The sequence below is a fragment of the Balaenoptera musculus genome, chromosome 5 (genome assembly GCF_009873245.2).
Source record: "Balaenoptera musculus isolate JJ_BM4_2016_0621 chromosome 5, mBalMus1.pri.v3, whole genome shotgun sequence".
In the NCBI taxonomy this organism is placed as follows: domain Eukaryota; kingdom Metazoa; phylum Chordata; class Mammalia; order Artiodactyla; family Balaenopteridae; genus Balaenoptera; species Balaenoptera musculus.
In genome coordinates, this window is record NC_045789.1 from 118,652,813 (window position 1) to 118,673,172 (window position 20,360).

A 20,360-nucleotide genomic window follows, 5' to 3' on the forward strand; every position below is an offset into this window, starting at 1 on the left:
AACTAAAATGCAAATTCATTTTTGTCTTTAACTTTCACTGGGAGAAGTTTTTTTCTTGTGCCTGTATAAAAACCTATGCAGTCCCATGATTTTTCTGACCACTCAAGAAATAAAATGTTCTGTCGGGGCCTCCAAGTTGCACAATTCTAGGGGGCACCATTTGCATTGTAATCTTTGTAAATGAGTCTCCTGGAGCCCAGCTCCAATAAATTATAATGGGAATGGTGCCGCTGGAGTTTTGCAACATGGCCTTGATTCCTAGGGTCACTTTAATGTCAAAATCATAGTTTTAATTTAGTATTTAGGTACGTTTTGTGTAATATATTAAAGAATACTTTGCTCTTCCTTCAGTTAAGACTTCTCCTCCCCACCCCACCTTCATCCCAGGGCCTGGCTACAGGCATGCCAGCAGTCTTCAGGGAAGAGTATGCTATAAGCCTTCTTGCTCAACTCCTAGGGTTGTACAGTTGGGAGGAGGGTGGAAAGGTGGCCCCTCTGATTGCCCTGGCCCTCAGCCTAACTCTCCACATGTGGCAGTGCATCACCTTCAGTTGGTCACCCCAGTGCCCCTTGGCTCCTGCCTTGCAGCAGTTTTCCCAAAGTCCCTTTCTCCTAGGTCGGCGTCAGCTCTCTCAGACCATCCTCTTGGAGAGGATACCGTGTTAAATGACCCCAGGCAGATATTTATACCACTATTTTTCTTCTAGTCCCTGGAATTCCCATACTTTTGGCCCATTACTAGAGGAGAGTGCAGTACCTTCCTAGTCACGCACCTATGTCCTGCTGTCATAGGTGGCTTTTGCAGGTACAGGTGAGGGTCAGACATTATTACCTTGTGCCCATCAGTCAGGACTGAGACCACTGTGAAGCTGGTGAGGCACTCACCTTGAGTGCAGAATTAAAGAGGGTGCCAAAAAACTCAGCAGTTAAGATAAACAATATTTTAATGAAATACTTTTAAAGTAAATATTAATGCAAAAAAGCATGATGAACAAGATATCAAAACTTTAAATAAAGACAGGATTAGTACAGGAGATGCTTACTGAGTTCTGTGACTGTCTTGAGGTGCATTGTAAACAAGCCTCATCATTGTTCCCCCATAGCACTTCTCTCTTTCCAATGAAGTATTCCTCAAAAAATTTTCTCAGTTGCCATCATTTTTTATATCTGTGTTGAAATTTAGGCTCTGTGTTCTAACAGCTCACTTTGAAATGTGTTTTTGTATATTGTTGCATCAGTCAAAATTTCCAGTGTAAATTATAGTTATCCATCTATCCATTCATTGAGTGGGCTTTTGTATGAAGGAGAATAAAAACAATCTTCAAATGCTAATGATTAATGCATTTTAAGAGATGATTAAACTAATGACTGTTAAATGGAAATGTTTACAGTTACAAAGGGAATACCAAATTGATCTGCCTCACCAAGTAGGCCCTGAGATAGATTTGTAAAATTAAAGGGATCTGCAATGCATTCTACTTTCCTCTTAGAAATGTCCCATAAAACATGGTCATGTTACCAACTCCTCTATTCTGCTTATCTGTGTAGAGTCAGCCCTTGTGAGCTGTTCTGAAACAGCTCATTCCATGGTTTCTGATCAGTTTGTCAGTGTAAGTAGAGATCTTCAGAAGTAGAATGATGAGCCTGATCTTGTTCAGAGAAAAATTAAGGGCCCTTCAGGCTAGTGGATTGTCAGTTCCTTTGTAAAGAGTGTTTTTATTACCCTTCAGCTGCCTTAGGGGTAGTTGTTAGCAAAGGATTAACTCAAACTTTGTATCAAGGAGTACAGATATGCATGTCATTGTAGACATTGAGATTTTTTTTTTGAAATTTATTTTCAAACTTTTTTTTTTTTAAAGCTGATGGATTAAAGGGGTAATTTAATCAGTAAACATTTGTTATCTGTTTATTTAGCTTACTTCGTACAGAGCAATTGGCTCCAGTGATTTTGAGTGGTCAAAGACAATTCTCTAAAATCAGTTCAGGCCCCTTCAGCCTATTTGTGTAACCAGGTACAAATTAGTGAGTTTCCTTCTTGAGTCCAACTGCAGTGTATTGTTCTGTAAAGTGTCCAGTTGTCCGCTCTGGTTGCCTTGGTCAGTTGAATGACCCTGCTCTATAAGCACAGCCTATAGTGCATTTGGCTTAATAAATTAACTAAACTAAACTGTAACATGCTGGCCACAGAAAGGAGGACTTTATAGAACCATTCCTGCTTGGAAGAGCATAATTGGGATTTCAATTAATTATAATCCAGAAAGTTGTCTTACCCCAAGGCGTATGACCCCTGAGACCCCAAATGCCAAAATCTTACTATGTAAAAATGATCCATATAATAAAAAAACAAACACATAAGTTGAATTGAATTTCACACCATGATGTTTTCCTAAAATATACTGTCTAAAGAGTTCCTGCAAATCAGTTCCTGCTGCTATATAAATGACCATATTTAAATCTAATCACAATAACCCTCCTGCAGTGAAAGGCTCATTTGTTCAAAAAATGATTTATGGCCCAATGACACCAGGGAGTCTGTAGTCCTGTTGCTGCATGTGAGCAGAAGGTCAGTGAAAATGAAAAATGAACACATACTATAAAGTCCACATTTCTAACAGAACATTTTGCAAAGAATAAAATGGGAATTCAAGAAACATGTACAAGTTTACTTAATATTTTTATTAACATTAGCATTGATGTGAAAATACATTTCACATATATAGTACAAAGAGTAACCAAATAAATCCCATTTTAGCCCCTTCTAGTTTAAAAAGTAGAGTGGTACTGCAGCAGGCCTATCCCATTAGTGCTCACTATTCCTGAAAAGCACTAATGGCATCTGCTGTAAGCACCTGAGGTGCTTTGCCTTCAGGCTTTCCTCTGGTCACAGAAATATGCTTAGCCCCTGCAAATGTGGTATGCTGGGAGTGCCAGAGGATCAAGGCCACCAGGAGCAGCCCTCAACTAGTAATGGACGGAGGTGGTAAATAAGTATCTAAGCTTCCTTGCCCCTCAGGTAGGATGACCTTGAGATATATTCTCTACAGTCTCCAAGAGGTCCCAGTGAAACTGAGCCTTGGTTGTTCATGGTAATAATCTGCTTATTAACTCACCCTTTGTAACTTCCTACCTTTCCTTTCCCATCTCACTTCCCTACTCCTTTACCAGTGTTTCCTGGGATAGTCTCCCAAGTAAGCTACAGTTGACCCTTGAACAACACAGGGTTAGGGGTGCAGACTCTCTGCACAGTCAAAAATTCACACATATAGCTTATATTGGCACTCCGTATTTGCGGTTCCTCTGTATTCGCGGTTCCTCCATATCCCTGGTTCCACATCCACAGATTCAACCAACCTTGGCTCATATAGCACTATAATATGTACTGTGGAAAAAGATCCATGTGTAAGTGGGCCCACACAGTTCAAACTCATGTTGTTCAAGGGTCAACTGTAATTTCATCCAAATTCTTGCATCAGGGTTTGCTCCTGGGGTATTCTAACAATCACCAGTACTGTTGAAGCTCCTCATCTTCATCCCCAATTTCAACTCTGTCTCTCCCCAACCAATGCTAACTACTACTTCGATTTTCTTTAATGTTTTTTGAGCTGACTAAATGTATTTCATACTATTCGCATTCTTTTGCAGTTTTTTAAAACTAACCATTATGTTTCTAAGATTCATCCATGGGTTACTTCTGGATTTTTGCCGTTATGTCAATGCTACTGTAAATATTTCTGCACATCCCTCCTGGTACACATGTCAAGAGTTTACCTAGGAGCAAAACTGTTTAGTCATAGACTCTGCATTTTCATTTTTTTTAAAAGTCACATTTCCTAGTAAAGATAGTAGATTTAATACATAAGTCCAATGTTATTTTCTTTCAAAACCCAACTAAAGCTTTTAAAAAGACAAAAATCTATAGAGAGGGGGAAAAGAGAAGATGAGACAATATCAATGCAAGTTTTAAATCTGGAAAGTAGATGGTAAGTGGCAAATTACTTGCTAGAACTGAGAAAGCCAAATCTAAGATGGGGTGAGGGGCAGTGGATGGGAATCAGGGGACCAACTTAATTTATACTGCAGAATCTTCAAAAGACTCCATGATTGGTACCTCTAGAAGATGGGATAAAAGGGGTTAGCTGAAATATAGTGAATTGATTGAATAGATTAGAATATACATATAGATACAGAATATACATATTACATATGTTATATCATATGTACTATATATTTGTTGTTTTATTACATATATACTATATTTTATAAATTGTTGTCTTAAAACTGTTCTCATGAAGAAGATATCAGCTTCAGACAGATTTACAACGAATTCTAACAAACTTCTAGAGGAAAAATAGTTATTGATGAGGATGTGGCCTAAGGGAACTTTTACGTACACTGTTTTAGGGAAGGTAGATTGATATATCACTTTGAAAAAGTATTTGGTATTGTATTTCCCCCTGTTTTAAAATATACTTTAAAGTTTTTCTTAATCCAAGTTTTATATGCATATTTTATCCTGCAGCAGCATATTTTTTTTTGTCTCTTTCATATATTTATTTATTTATTTGTTTGTTTGTTTGTTTTAATTTTTGTCTGCATTGGGTCTTCATTGCTGCGCGCAGCTTTCTCTAGTTGTGGCGAGTGGGGGCTACTCTTCATTGTGGTGCGCAGGCTTCTCATTGCAATGGCTTCTCTTGTTGTGGAACACGGGCTCTAGGTGCACAGGCTTCAGTAGTTGTGGCACACAGGCTCAGTGGTTGTGGCTCGTGGGCTCTAGAGCACAGGCTCAGTAGTTGTGGCGCACGGGCTTAGTTGCTCCACGGCATGTGGGATCTTCCCGGACCAGGGATCGAACCTGTGTCCCCTGCATTGGCAGGCGGATTCTTAACTACTGCGCCACCGGGGAAGCCCCTCATATACTTTCTGAGATGTTTCTTTATCACTTAACTCTTCTACTAAGTATTTCATTTCTTCCATCACATTTTTAATTTCCAAGAGCTGTTTTTTTGGTTCTCTGTTTAATTTTTCATGGCATCCTGTTTTTTTTCCAGAGATACATATACTCTCTTATATCTGAGGATATTAATTATAGATATATTCCTGTTTTGATTCTCTAGGTTTTATACTTCTCACATATATCTAAAATCATTTCATGTATTTGTTTTGCTCTCTAGCTTTCAAATTAGAGTTTTTTTCTCAAATGTCTCCTTGATTAAATGCTCATTTTTAGAGACCTGGTGAGCTTGCCAACCGTGAACTTCCCTGTAGGGTGACCTAGGTGGGCCATTTGTTGGGGAAAGTGCCATGTAATTTTCTTTAGGTCTTTCCACATGGGCTGGTCAGCTCCCCCAGAGAAGACTCTTCCAAAATCTTGTGTAGAAAATCAGGGCTTGGGACTTACTGGTGGCACAGTGGTTAAGAATCCGCCTGCCAATGCAGGGGACATGGGTTTGAGCCCTGGTCTGGGAAGATCCCACATGCCTTGGAGCAACTAAGCCCATGCACCACAACTACTGAGCCTGCATTCTAGAGCCCATGAGCCACAACTACTGAGCCCACGTGCCGCAACTACTGAAGCCTGCGCGCCTAGAGCCTGTGCTCCACAACAAGAGAAGCCACTGCAATGAGAAGCCTGCACACCACAGTGAAGAGTAGCCCCTGCTCACCGCAACTAGAGAAAGCCCGCGCACAGCAGCAAAGACCCAACACAGCCAAAAATAAATAAATAAATTAATTAATTAAAAAGAAAAGAAAGTCAGGGCTTGGCACCTAGTGTTCTAAAACGTGAATTGGGTGGGTCTCTCAATATTTAATAGGCACACATTCAATCAATCTTCCTGTTTCTTCATGTTTTTTGTATCTCAATTGTGTCTAGTATCCCTCAGTCAAGAGTTCTTCTGTTTACCCTCTCCGTAGAATAATTCTGCTGGCTGTGAGAGGCAATTACTCATGGGTGTAGTATAGAGAGGGCGATTTGGGAATTTATCTGCTTCTTTAAAAGCTTTCAGTCATGCCCTTCTCTCACTGTGGCTGCTGTACTTATCCATTTTCTTTTAAAATTTGGCAAAAAAATACTAAAAGATTCTCCAGTGGGTCATGGGGATACCAAACATATTCCTTCCTGCTCCTATTGTGTAAGAGCAACCCTTCCTTCTGATACTCTGGGTCGGTTACTCCTGCTAGGATGGTGACTTCTTGCCTTGTTTTGGTCTCTTGGGAAACAGGATTCCTAACTTGCTGAAGCCAGAGTTGAAGGAGTGGGAAGTGATGGCAAAATGGCAACTTCTACTTTTACTCTTTATTTCCCAGCACCGGATATTCTACCTATCGATGATAGAGTATCATATAATGTTTATTAATAAGTATACTATACCCTGGAGACTGATCCCCACCCTTGCAGTGTATGCATACCTTTATTTCCTTAGGAGAAATTCATAAAGTAGATTTATTTGGCCAAATAGTCATGGTAAAATCAGCTCTCATACAGATGAGGGTAAGTGTTCCAAAGTAGGCAATCACAAATGAATGATTAACTGGCCGAAATCTCATTGATGATTATGACTGTATTGTATATCAAGCTTGTTCAGGGGAAGTAAGAGAGCAGTTAGAGGATTGTGCTGAAATAAGCAGATTGCAGCAGATGCTCTTTGGTTACCATTGCAATAAAAAGCTCATTCACCTCAGCCTTTTTTTTTTCCCTCGTGTAAGAGATTAAAAAAAAAAATAGATAATGGATTTCTGTTTAACTGGGATGTATGGGAGTAATTTGGAGGAAGGAGGTTTGGATGGAGAAAGAGGAGTAGACAGCACACATTCGGATCATCCATGAGAAAGACTCCCAGCTCAGCTGCCTTTGATCTCCAATGCCTTCTGAGATAGTAGAAGTGCATAATGACTCTTCTCTCTGGACAGGGTAATTAGGATGTGTGTTTGCAGGCCAAGAAAGATGGCACAGGTGGGATATACACTGTAATCGCCATTGATCTGTGGGCCACAGCTCACACAGGAAGGCCTGAGGTGGCCTCTCAGAGACAGGTAATTAGCCCATTGGGTCACTTCTCCTGTGACAGCACAGCAGTGACAAGAGCAGGGACTTTGAAGCCAGACCTGAGTTCATATTCTAGCTATGTCACTTGCAAGCTGTGTGACTTTGAGTAGGTAACCTTTCTCTGCCTTGTTTTCATGTCTGAAAACTGGGGACAGAATTATCTACTTAATGAGATTGTTGTAAGGATAAAATGAGTTAATGTATGGAAAGGGCCTGGCACATCGTTGCTGCTCAATAAACGTTCACCTCCTTCCCTCCACTCTGCTAGAAGGCCTTTCTGTAACACCCAGAATTGTCCTCTGGTAATTCTATAGGAAAGGCCTCTTTAGTGTGAAATCATCTGCCGGTTGTGCCCAGGACACAGACTTCACAGCTCTTCAGAGCCTTCTAAGGGGCAGGGCTCAGGCCAGAAAGATACTTCACTTTACCTGCAGCAGGATGGTCCTGAGGACCTCCGCCCTTGCCAAGGTAGAGCTCTCTTTCCCTGCGGAGTTGGAACGGCCCCATCCTCATCTGGAGTTTACCCTGGGTTTTGAAGAGCCTGCAAACTAGAGCAGCAAGGAAGGCCTAGGGCTGAGCGGGAGACCAGCGCCCCCACTTTAGATTTTGGCTTCTGATGAAAGCACCACTGGCTTCACCTTCTCTCCTAAATCTCCTTTGACATGCTTGTGTCTCTGATAGACTTGGAACAGACTGCATGCTCAGGGATGTTTTTTCCCCAAGTCTTCTGCCAGGGCCTTCTTCAAAGCTGGACTGATCCCTTGGTTCTGATAATGCACAGTGACTGTCAAGACTTCTGGGGCGGAAGCTGGCAGGAATCTTTGCCCTCCCAAATTGCTCGTGGGTGTTGATCCAAGCCATCTGGACATATTTAGATGATAAATCAGAAAGAGCACCTTTGCCCTCTTCTCCCAGATCTAGAAACAATGGGGAGAATTACCAGTAAGCAGTGTCCGTAAAATATGAAATGTCAGCTCTCCCTTTGCCCATCTCAGCCTATGACATGCCACATCCAATTTGTCTTTGTTCCAACTGTGAGAGGACTTAATTTCATCATCCTGGCCTTTTGCAGTTAAGTGTTCTCCAAAGATATGATCTATGAGGAGGAGGAGGACTGATAACGGAGCTAATCTTTCAAAGTCCTGCTTAAGCAATTGTAGATAATACAGGAGGAGAGGAAACCTTGGAAACCATCATGATTATCCTACTTCTGCCCTGCTGAAACTCAATCCAAACCCCCCCATGTTTTGACTTCTCTTTTCCCTACATAGATGGAATATGTTGTGCTTTTGTTAAGATGAAAAATCCAAATAATTAGAGAGTGAACAAAGTTTTCAGTGAGTTTGCTGTTTCAGATTTCTCTTGAATAAAACTGTTACTTTAATCATTAAATCATTGATGAAATGGCTTTGTGTGGTGATATCTTATTTCTCTTTAACCTTGGGATTGTTAGCAGTTAGAAGAAAAGAGCAGTGTCTTAGATCGGTGGTTCTCAGACTTCAGCGTACATCAGAATAATATGGAGGGCTAATAAAAAACTCAGATTGCTCAGGCTGACCCTCAGTAGGTCAGGCCTAGGGCTCAAGAATTTGCATCTTCAACAGGTGATGCTGACGCTGCTGGTCCTGGAACCACACTTTGAAAATTACTGATTTATATAATAAAAGCCTGACCATTTGGAGCCTTAGAGAGTGGAATTATTTTGTAATGCCAAGTATACCAGATTTGATATGGGTTCAGGTGGGAACTTTGCAAATTATAAAAGGTGAAACAACTGAGTCTCTCAGACTCAGTTTCATCATCTGAAAATCAGGAATGAAAATAATGCCTGCATCGCAGAATTGCTATAAAGATGAGATAAGTTCATGTATGTGAAAGAACTTGGTAAATGGCAAAACACAATCTAAGTTTAATTCATCCTAGATATACTTTTTTTTTTTAATTTAATTTATTTATTTTTGGCTGTGTTGGGTCTTTGTTTCTCTGCGAGGGCTTTCTCTAGTTGCGGCAAGCGGGGGCCACTCTTCATCGCGGTGCGCGGGCCTTTCACTGTCGTGGCCTCTCTTGTTGCGGGGCACAGACTCCAGATGCGCAGGCTCAGTAGTTGTGGCTCACGGGCCTAGTTGCTCCGCGGCATTTGGGATCTTCCCAGACCAGGGCTCGAACCTGCGTCCCCTGCATTGGCAGGCAGATTCTCAACCACTGCGCCACCAGGGAGGCCCCCTAGATATACTTTTAATAGTCAACTTTTATCTTAAGAATAAAAGCTTTTATTTTGACTTCTGGGATAGAAGTCTTTCATTGTTACCATCATAATAACAGTTAACAATAATATTGATAGAAGTCTACTAGTCTACTCATTGTACTTTCTGTACTGGGCACTTAACACGTTTTCTTTATGTCTTTCAAAAACCTCATAAAATCTACTTTATCATGTAAATTCTTTGCCTATGTAAAAGGAGTATACTGGACAGAATTAAAATTTTTCTTGAGGCCTCAGGGCAGCGCAGCCTCCTTGGGTGTGTGAGGCCCCTGTCTATGTAAACAATATGACTAAAAATGTATTACATGTGGTACACCCATACCATGGAATATTATTCAGAACTAAAAAGAAATGGGCTAGCAAGCCAAGAATAGACATGGAAGAAACTTAGCTGTATATTACTAAGTGGAAGAAACCAATTTGAAAAGGTTACATAATATATGATTCCAACAATGTGACATTCTGGAAAAGGCAAAACTGTGAAGACAGTAAAAAAAAAAAAAAAAAAATCAGTGGTTGCCAGGGGCTGAGGGAGGGGAGAAGGATGAATAGGTAGGGCACACAGGGTTTTTAGGGCAGTGGAACTACTCTGTATGATACCATAGTGATGGATACAAGCAGGGAGTATATGTGAAATCTCTGTACGTTCCTCTCAGTTTTGCTATGAAACTAAAATGCTCTAAAAAAATAGTCTTTAAATTGAAAAAAAAAGATAAGTGGTTGTCAGGTGTTGGGGGAGATGAATAGGCAGAGGACAGAGGATTTTTAGGGCAGTGAAATTACTGTTTGATACTGCAGTGATAGATACTTGTCACTACATTTGTCCAAACCCATAGAATGTACAACACCAAGAGTGAACCCTAATGTAAACTTTGGACTTTAGGTGGCAATGATGTGTCAGTGTTGGTTCATCAGCTGTAACAAATGAACCACTCTGGTAAGGGATGTTGATGGTGGGGGAGACTGTGCATGGGGGGTATGGGGTATCTGGGAACTCTGTACTTTCTGTTCAGTTTTGCTGTGAACCCAAAACTGCTCTATTTCCTTTGTGTGTGTGTGTGTGTGTGTGTTTTATTGATGTATAGTTGCTGTACGGTATTATATAAGTTACAGGTGTACAATATAGTGATTCACAATATTCAAAGGTTATACTCCATTTATAGTTATTATAAAATACTGGTTATATTACCTGTGTTGTATAATATATCCTTGTAGCCTATTTTATACCTAATAGTTTGCACCTCTTACTCCCCTACCCCTATAGTGCCTCTCCCCTACTCCCCACTAGTATCCACTAGTTTCTTCTCTTTGAGTCTGCTTCTTTTTTTGTTATATTCACTAGTTTGTTGTATTTTTTAGATTCCACATATAAGTGATAGCATACAGTATTTGTCTTTGTCTGACATTTCAGTTAGCATAATGCCTTCCAAGTCCATCCATGTTGCTGCAGATGGCAAAATTTCATTCTTTTTTACAGCTGAGTAATATTCCATTGTATATGTGTGTGTATATATACACACACCACATCTTCTTTATCAATTCATCCATTGATGGATGCTTAGGTTGCTTCCATATCTTAGCAATTATAAATAATGCTGCTGTGAACATTGGGGTGTGTGTATCTTTTTTTGAATTACTGTTTTTGTTTTTTGGATATATACCCAGGAGTGGAATTGCTGGGTCATATGGTGGTTCTATTTTTAGTTTTCTGAGAAACCTTCATGCTGTTTTCCACAGTGGCTGCACTAGTTTACATTCCCACCAACAGCATACAACGGTTCTCTTTTCTCCACATCCTTGCCAACATTTGTTATTTGTTTTCTTTTTGATGATAGCCATTCTGACAGGTGTGAAGTGATATCTCATTGTGGTTTTGATGTGCATTTCCCTGATGATTAGCAGTGTTGAGCATCTTTTCATGTGTCTGTTGGCCATCTGCATTTCCTCTTTCAAAAAATGTGTATTTAGGTCTTCTGCCCATTTCTTAATCAGGTTGTTTGTTTTTTTTGATGTTGAGTTGTATGAGCCATTTATATATGCTGGATATTAATCCCTTATTGATCATATCATTTGCAAATACTTTCTCCCATTTAGTAGGTTGTCTTTTCATTTTGTCGATAGTTTCCTCTGCTGTGCCAAAGCTTTTAAGTTTAATTAGGTCCCATTTGTTTATTTTTGCTTTGATTCCCATGATTCTAGGAGATAGATCCAAAAAATATTGCTGCGATTTATGTCAAAGAGTGTTCTGCTTATGTTTTCCTCTAGCTGTTTTATAGTATCCAGTCTTACATTTAGGTCTTTAATCCATTTTGAGTTTATTTTTGTGTATGGTGTCAAAGAATATTCTAATTTCACTTTTTTTAACATGTAGCTGTACAGTTTTCCCAACACCATTTGTTGAAGAGACTGTCTTTCTCCCATTGGATAGTCTTGCCTCCTTTGTAGTAGATTAATTGACCATAGGTGCATGGGTTTATCTCTGGGCTTTCTATCCTGTTCCATTGACCTATATGTTTGTTTTTGTGCCAATACCATACTGTTTTGATGACTGCAGCTTTGTAATATAGTCTGAAGTCAGGAAGCCTGATTCCTCCAGTTCTGTTTTTCTTTCTCAAGATTGCTTTGGCTATTTGGTGTCTTTTGTTTCTCCATACAAATTTTAAGATTTTTTTGTTCTAGTTCTGTGAGAAATGCCAATGGTAATTTGATAGGGATTGCATTGAATCTATAGATTGCCTTGGGTAGAATAGTCATTTTGACAATATTGATTCTTCCAATCCAAGAACATGGTACAGGTCTTTTGCCTCCTTAGGTAGGTTTGTTCCTAGGTATTTTATTCCTTTGGATGCAGTGGTAAATGGGATTGTTTCCTTAATTTCTATTTCTTTTAGTTTGTTGTTAGTATATAGAAATGCAAAAGATTTCTGTGTATTAATTTTTTATCCTGCAGCTTTACTGAATTCATTGGTGAGCTCTAGTAGGTTTCTGGTGGCATCTTTAGGATTTTCTATGTGTCGTATCATGTCATCTGCGAACAGTGACAGTTTTACTTCTTCCTTTCCAATTTGGATTTCCTTTATTTCTTTTATTGTAGCGCTATAAACTTCCCTCTTAGACTGCTTTTGCTGCATCCCATAGGTTTTGAATTGTTGTGTTTTCATTTTCATTTGTCTCTTGGTATTTTTTTTAATTTATTTATTTTATATATTTTATTTTTGACTGTGTTGGGTCTTCATTGCTGTGCGTGGGCTTTCTCTAGTTGCGGCGAGTGGGGGCTACTCTTTGTTGCGGTGCGTGGGCTTCTCATTGCGGTGGCTTCTCTTGTTGTGGCTCACGGGCTCTAGAGCACAGCCTCAGTAGTTGTGGCGCAGGGGTTTAGTTGCTCCACGGCATGTCGGATCTTCCCAGACCAGGGCTCAAACCCGTGTCCCCTGCATTGGCAGGCGGATTCTTAACCAGTGCGCCACCAGGGAAGCCCCCTCTCTTGGTATTTTTTAATTTCCTTTTTGATTTCTTCAGTGATCCATTGCTTGTTTAGTGGCATATTGTTTAGTCTCCATGTGTCTGTGGTATTTTTGCAGTTTTTTTTCTTGTAGTTGATTTCTAGTCTCATAGTGTTGTGATTGGAAAAGATGCTTGATAAGATTTCAATTTTCTTCAATTTTACCAAGGCTTGTTTTGTTGCCCAGCATGTGATCTATCCTGGAGAATGTTCCATGTGCACTTGGAAAGAGTGTGTAGTCTGTTGCTTTTGGACGGAATGCTCTCTATATATCAGTTAAGTTCATTTGGTCTAGTGTGTCATTTAATGACTGTGCTTCCTTACTGATTTTCTGTCTGCATGATCTTTCCATTGATGTAAGTGGAGTATTAATGTCCCCTACTATTCTTGTGTTACTGTCAGTTTCTCCTTTATGGCCATTAATATTTGCTTATATATTTAGGTGTTCCTCTCTTGGGTGCATATGTATTTACAATTGTTGTTCTTCTTGGATTGATCCCTTGATCATGATGTAGTGTCCTTCTTTGTCTCTTGTAACAGTCTTTATTTTAAAGTCTCTTTTGTCTGATATAAGTATTGCTACTCTGGCTTTCTGTTGATTTCCATTTGCATGGAATACCTTTTTCCATTCCCTCACTTTCAGTCTGTGTATGTCTCTAGATCTGAAGTCTCTTGTAGGCAACATGTATATGGCTCTTGTTTTTGTATCCATTCAGCCACTCTATGTCTTTTGGTTGGAGTATTTAGTTCATTTACATTTAAGGTAATTATTGATATGTAGTTGTTATTGCCTTTTTGTTAATTGTTTTAGATTTGTTTTTGGAAGTCTTTTTTTTTCCCTTTTTTTTCTCTTCTCTTGGGATTTGATGACTATCTTCAGTGTTATTTTGGATTCCTTTTTCTTTTTTGTGTGCATATGTATTATAGATGTTTGGTTTGTGTTTACCGTGAGGTTTTTGTATAGTAGTCTATATATAGATATAGATATATATATACATGTGATTGTTTTAAGTTGCTGATCTCTTAATTTCAAATGCATTTTAAAACCCTGCATTTGTATTCTCCTCCCTTCATGATTACTGTTTTTGATATCATATTTTATATCTCATTGTTCTGTGTATCCCTTAATTGCTTATTGTGGATATAGATGATTTTACTACTTTTGTCTTAACCTCCCTACTAGCTTTGTGTGTAGATGATTTCCTAGCTTTACTGTGTGTTTGCCTTTACCAGTGAGCTTTCTCATTTTGTAATTTTCTTGTTTCTAGTTGTGGCCTTTTCTTTTTCACCTATAAAATTTCCTTTAATTGGTTGTAAAGCTGGTTTGGTGGTTCTGAACTCTTTTAGCTTTTGCTTGTCTGTAAAGCTTTTGATTTCTTCCTCAAATTTGAAGGAGAACCTTGCTGGGTAGAGTATTCTTGGTTGTAGGTTCTCCCCTGTCATCACTTTAAATATATCATGCCACTCCCTTCTGGTCTGCAGAGTTTCTGCTGAAAAATCAGCTGATAGCCTTATGGGAGTTCCCTTTATGTTATTTGTTGTCCTTTTTTGTCCCTTGCTGCTTTTAATATTCTCTCCTTATCTTTTTGTCATTTTAATTACAGTGTGTCTTGCTCTGTTCCTCTTCATGTTAATCCTGTATGGGACTCTGTGCTTTCTGGTTTTGGGCAACTGTTTCCATTCCCAGATTAGGGAAGTTTTCAGCTATTATGTCTTTAAATATGTTCTTAGCACCTTTCTCTTTCTCTTCTCCTTCTTGGAGTCCTATAATACAAACATCAGTGGGCTTAATGTTGTCCTAGAGGTCTCTTAACCTATCCTCATTTTTCTTCATTCTTTTTTCTTTTTTCTATTCAGTGGCAGTGATTTCCTCTACTCTGTCTTCCAACTTGCTGATGTGTTCCTCTGTATCATTTAGTCTACTGTTGATTCCTTCTAGTGTATTTTTCATTTCTGTCATTGTATTCTTCACCTCTGTTTGGTTGTTCTTTATATTTTCTAACTCTTTGTTAAAAACTTCTAACTTCTTGCTCTGTGCATCCATTCTTCTCCCAAGTTCTTTGATCATCTTTACATCTGAACTCTTTCTTGGGTAGATTGTCTGTCTGTACTTCACTTAGTTCTTCTGGGGTTTTATCTTGTCCGTTCATCTGGAACATAGTCCTCTGCTGCCTCATTTTGCCTAAGTTGCTATTTATATTTTTATGTATGTGGTAGGTTAGTTATGTTTCTCGACCTTGGAGAAGTGGCCTTCTGTAGGAGATGCCCTATACCTCACAACAGCACACTCCCCTCTTGTCACTCAAGCTATATGCTCTAGGGGTTCCCCCTAAGAGGGCTGCATTGGTCCTTCTGTTGTGATGGGCTGACTATGTGGGCGGTCTTACAGGTTTGGTTGACCCCCAGCCTGGTTGGTTGCCAGGCCCTGCCTCATGTGGATGTTGCTGGCTGCTAGTTAGTGTGGCCTGGTCATGAGGCGGCTGGCTGCAGAACCCTAGGAGGCCCTGGGGCTAGTCCTGGCTCACTGGTGGGTGGAGTCTGGGTACGGAAGACTCCAGGGCTGGTGCCAACCCATTGGTGGATAAAGCCAGGTCCTGGGGTTAGTGCCAGATTACTGGCAGGCAGAGCCAGGTCGTGAAGTATGGCTGCAGGGCCCAGGAATCCTGGAGCTGGTGTCAGGTCACTGGGGCAGAGGCAGGGGATGGGGCACCGGTTCCTGACACAGTTGGGTATGGGGTCTGGGGAAGCTTGTGCTGGCCTGCTAGTGGGCACAGCCAGGGCCTAGCTTGTCCCAGGGTGGGGTCTGGCCTGCTGTGGGTGGGCTGTGTCCACAGGCTGTGTGAGTGTGGTTTTCTTGTGTCTCGTGTCTGCCCCCTGATGGTTGAGGCTGGTCTAGAGGCTAATACAGGCTTCCTGGAGGGCACCGTCAGTGCCTGCCCACTGATGGATGGAGCTGGGTCTTGGCCCTCTGATGGGCAGGGCCATGTCTAGGGGAGTGTCAAGAGATGGCTGTGGGCTCAGGAAGTCTTTAGGAAGCCTGTCTGCTGATGGGTGGGGCTGTGTTCCTGCCCTGTTAGTTGTTTGACCCGAGGTGTCCAAGCACTGGTGCCCTAAAGGTTGTTGGGTAAGGCCAGGTTTTGGCATTAATGAGCTAGAGGGAGGATCCCAAAATGGTGACCACCAGCAGGCATGTCCATGTGGTAGAAGGAGCTCCCCAGGGTGTCTGCCGCCAGTGTCTGTGTCCCCAGGGTGAGCCTCAGCCACCCCTGCCTATCCGGGAGACTCTCCAAGACCAGCAGGTAGGTCTGGCCCTGGATCCTATCAAGTTACTGCTTTTACCCTGGGTCCTGGTGTGAGATTTTATGTGTACCTTTTAAGAATCAAGTCTCTATTTCCCCCAGTCCTGTGGGGCTCCTGAAATTAAGCCCCAATGGCCTTCAACACCAAATCCTCTGGGGGCTCATTTTTCCAGTGCAGGATCCCTGGGCTGGTGAGCCCAACATGGGGCTCAGAACTCTCACTCCTGTGGGACAACCTCTGTTGTATAATTATTCTCCAGTTTGTGGGTTGCCCACCTGGGGCTATGGGACTTGGTTATATCATGAGTCCACCCCTCCTACCTGTCTCGCTGTGGTTCCTGCTTTATGTCTTTAGTTGTAGAAGATCTTTTTTGGTAGGTGCAGTCTTTTTCATCAGTGATTGTTCTGCAATTAGTTGTGGTTTTGGTGTGCTCATGAGAGGGGATCTCAGGGTCTTTCTACTCTGCTATCTTGGCCAATCCTCTTCCAACCCAAAACTGCTCTAAAAAATAGTCTATTAAAAGAACACACCAAAAATGTATCACATAATTCGTGAGTCCATGTGAGAGTGACTGTGTTAGACAGAATAACGGCCCCCGAAGATGTTCACATCCTAACCCCTGGAACCTGTGAATATGCCACTTTGCATGGCTAAAGGAGCTTTGCAGATGTGATTGTTAAGCATTTTCAAATAGGAAGCTCATCCTGGATTATCTGGGTGGGCCAAATGTAATCATAAGGATCCTTATAAGAGGGAGACAGGAGTGTTAGAGAAGAAAATGTGAGGATGGAAGTGGGGGTCAGGGGGAGTGTGTGTATGTGTGACTGTGAGAGAGGGAGGGTGCTTTGAAGATGTTATGCTGTTGGCTTTGAAGATGGAGGAAGAGGTCATCAACTAAGCAGTGCAGGCAGCCTCTGAAAGCTCAGAAAGGCAAGGAAATGGCCTCTAGATGGAATGTAGCCTTGCTGACACATTTTAGACTTTTGATCGCCTGAACTGTAAGATAATAAATTTGTGTTAAGTCAATACATTTGTGGTAATTTGCTACACCAGCAGTAGGAAACAAATACAATGTTTTTTTCAATGAAAATTTAGGAAATTGAATACAGAAGAGATATTTACATGTTTCATTACCATGTAAAAATCAATTCATTTTGATAGTGTGCAATTTCAGGAACCACCTGCTTGTGTTCTTTACTGTCAAATGTGTTCTTTGTCTCTAACTTCATAACTCCCACTGACAGAAGAAAATAGTGACTCTGCTACACTTACAATGCTGTGGTCTTTAAAACCAGTTTGTACAAAAATAATATAGATCTTCTTGCCTCTGCAGTTCCCTAATACCACTTATTTATATTGGCTATATGATTACTCATGACGCTGCCTCATTCATTGTGCTGCCTGTGAATACTTGCTTCCAATGACTCATAGTTTGTTCGCGTGCTTCAGTGCTGATTATCACAGATGCAAGTCTTAAACAGGATAGGCAGGAAAAAAATGTGAATGATAATTTCTGGTCATGTGAAATTTACTTTTCAGAATTTTCTAATATAAAATAGAACAACATACCTTCCAACTATGCTTCTCTTGAATTCTTTAGTGAATTCACTGCACTCCTAAAATGGGATCTCTTTCAGTGTTGACTTCACTCCTGCCTTCTACACAGCCACCAGCAGGAAGGAGAGAGGAGGAAGATGTTCTTATTTGCACATTCTCTGTGCTCTCAGAGAGCACAGCTTACAGGCCGACCCAGGAAAGCACTGATTTACCACATTCATCAGACGCAGGAGAGGACATTGATTGAAAAGACCCACTGGTATGAGCAACAGTCTAGAAACCCTAACAGGAGGTAGGCGTAGCACTCCAAGAAAACCGTGCGACACTGGCTCGTATGGAGCTTTGTGGAGGTGGTCCTGTAAATAAGTTCCTTTGGAGAGCATGCTGTGGTCAGATGGGTTTCCTGACACCCCCTGCCTTGACCCCCACCCCTCTGGAGGCTAGACCTTGGGACAGCTCACATACCGAACACACTTACCTAGGATTTTCAACTTGCACTGGATCAGGGTAGAAAGAAACAAATCCCCAGCGTTTACTGTTTTTATTAGATGAACCACACCCATTTAAGGACTGTGGACTGATGGCTGTCACCCTCCAATCACATATCTGACTGGGTTAAGGGTGGAACAGGAGACCAAGAGTGTCATTTTAGGGGTCTTCCTTCATTTGGAAACACAAGAGTGAGGAGTCAATGATTCCTCCCAACCACCTCTATCAAAGAGTTCTGTTGCCTGAATTTCTTGGGTATCTGATTGTACAGTCTTGTGGCTTCTGACTTTGTACACTGTGAATTGTTTCCTCATGTATTTTGCAATTATGAATTATGAATTTGTCTTTAGTGTCATTATTTCTGTGGGAATTTCATGGGCCTATTTGAGGCTGTGTTCTTCCAAATTGCCTTCCAAAGGCAATTTTGCCTTTGCTGTTGCCAGTTGTTCAGGGATATTACCAGCCTGAGACTTCTTTTTCTGTTATTTATCAATAACTTGGGTAGTCCTGCATCACATTCAAACCCCAAATCTGTGATAATGTGAGGATGGACTCAATGTTACAATTTTTTTTTAAACCAGAGCTCAGATTAAGACAGGCATGCTTCCTTCAGTTGTCCTGTGTCTCTGAGTGAATTTTCCCCCCTCCCCTTTCTACATGTTGAGAGCACAGCTCTTCAGAGTTTTCAGTCTTTCTTGGAGAGCCATTCCCCAAGTGCTTCACTGGATCTCAAGACCATGTTTCCTGGTCTGATTTAAAACCCCTTCATGATATAGATCTGCAAATATTCCCAGGCCTGACATAGTATCAACTCACATGCTTGCTGATTGGATTTTTAATTTGCTTTATTTTGGCCTGTGAGGATTTCTCTTATTTTCTTAAAAGCTCAAATATACATTTAAAGGACATTAGCTGGAGTATAATATATAAAAATACTGAATCATCATGTTGTACACCTGAAACTAACATAATATTGTAAATCAACTACACTTCAATTTTAAAAAAAAGGACATTTGCTTTATTTTATATAACATTCATAAGTATTCATAATATTTGTAAATATATTTTTAACTCTTATCATTTAAAAATATAAAATTTATAATTATTTAAATAAATTGTGAGAAGGCTTTCAAGTTCTCAAGTTTGCTACTTCTAGGTCTTCACATGTTTTCTTCTGCCTAGGAATACTCTTCTTCCTTTTCACTTAGCTATAAACCAGTTGTCACACACTTAAAGAACCATCTGTAAACCCTCCACTCCCATCCTCAGTGCATAGACATGGCTGTCTGTTTGCCCTGGTGTGTAGCCTCCTCTGGACTAGATGCTTTGTGAGACCATGCCTATTAGTTTACCCCAGCCTGACACTCAGGAGAGAATCAAGTATTTATGAATGAATGAACGTCTTCTGTTGACTTTTGTTTGCTTATTTTTATTTTTAAATGTAAATCTTGTCTTTTCCGCAAGATCATTGGCCTCTAGCCTTTGTGAATTTTCCTTGGCTCCTAGCAATATGGTAAAACTCCCTGGGAGTAACTCCACCAATGGTTATCAATTTATGAATTAAAGCCTGGTTACTAATTTTTCACAATAGAAAACAGATATTCTTACCCCAAATTGTTTTATTCAGTTTTTTTTTTTTCATCTTAAAATTCAGCTCTTTTCCAACTGAGAATTTCTAAAAATGCTGTATTGAGTTTTCTGTTGTCATTCATTGGAATCACCTTCTCCTTTCTTTATAAAAAATTCAATTCTATGTCAAATGCGAAAGGATAGAAATCTAGTCTTTCACTCAGTGTTTGTTGAGTACCTTCAAAGTACAAGACAGAGTACGGAGATGCTGGTGGGAGGGCTGTGTGATTCAGGTAGGTGTTCTTAGGGCAGGGGAGAATCAAGTATGTTTGAAGCTATTATGAATGGAGCCAGAACAGAAAAAGAGAAGCAGAGGTTTAAGAAACAGGAAATAATGATAGGACATGGTCCTGCCTTCATACACTCCTCCAAGTGCATTACTCATTCTAACAGACTTGGTCGAGCACCCTTAGTAACTACTTCTGTTGGCTTTTCTGGAGAGAGAGCAGCTGTAGGCGAGGTAGTTGTTGAGCATGTCTTATGCTTTTCCTCCTTGGTCAAGGCGCATCAGCGAGATCTGGGAATTCGTGACTTTCAGAGAGCTGGTTGGTAAAGGGGGAAGCTGGTGTCTTAGA